Below are 550 nucleotides of genomic sequence, written 5' to 3'. Positions count from 1 at the left end.
GTTGTCAATTCTTTAATTAGGAACAAGTACAACGACTGATTCATACCAAAACTATACTATATTTTGTTAGTGCTACTTATGATTGTAGTTTCTCTTGTGAATTTGTCGTTTGGACAGTGCCTTTCATTTGAAACATGTTAACTTTGGAACGGTTGGTAAACCTGAAGCAGCTGACACAAACGTGCCATGCTTTTGCATACTAGAATACCGCATTCGTGACATGAACACGACATGGACACAACATGAACATGACATGTCCACGACACGCAGAAAATGTCCAAGTATACGGCTGCTTGTCACAACACAAACGTTCAGTGACAGACTTCTGTCCTCACTCGACCTGTCTTGCTTGACCTCTTCACTCTCCTCCCTTGAGCTCGTGAGTCCATGCTTTTGACCCATGTGTCATCAGGGACGTAGGGCAAGGTAGGTCATCTGGCCAAGTCTCCGTGAAACATGTGTACACTTACATTGTATAAACAAATGCGTGGCTGACCTGCAGTGACCCTGATATACCTGATATACAACGGTAAGGAAAAGGATTATCGTT

This window comes from Penaeus japonicus, unplaced genomic scaffold, assembly GCF_977035675.1.
Source record: "Penaeus japonicus unplaced genomic scaffold, GWHDUDI00000001_assembly GWHDUDI00000015, whole genome shotgun sequence".
Lineage (NCBI taxonomy): Eukaryota > Metazoa > Arthropoda > Malacostraca > Decapoda > Penaeidae > Penaeus > Penaeus japonicus.
The sequence above is the reverse complement of the archived record's forward strand: the minus strand, read 5'-3'. Positions refer to the sequence as shown.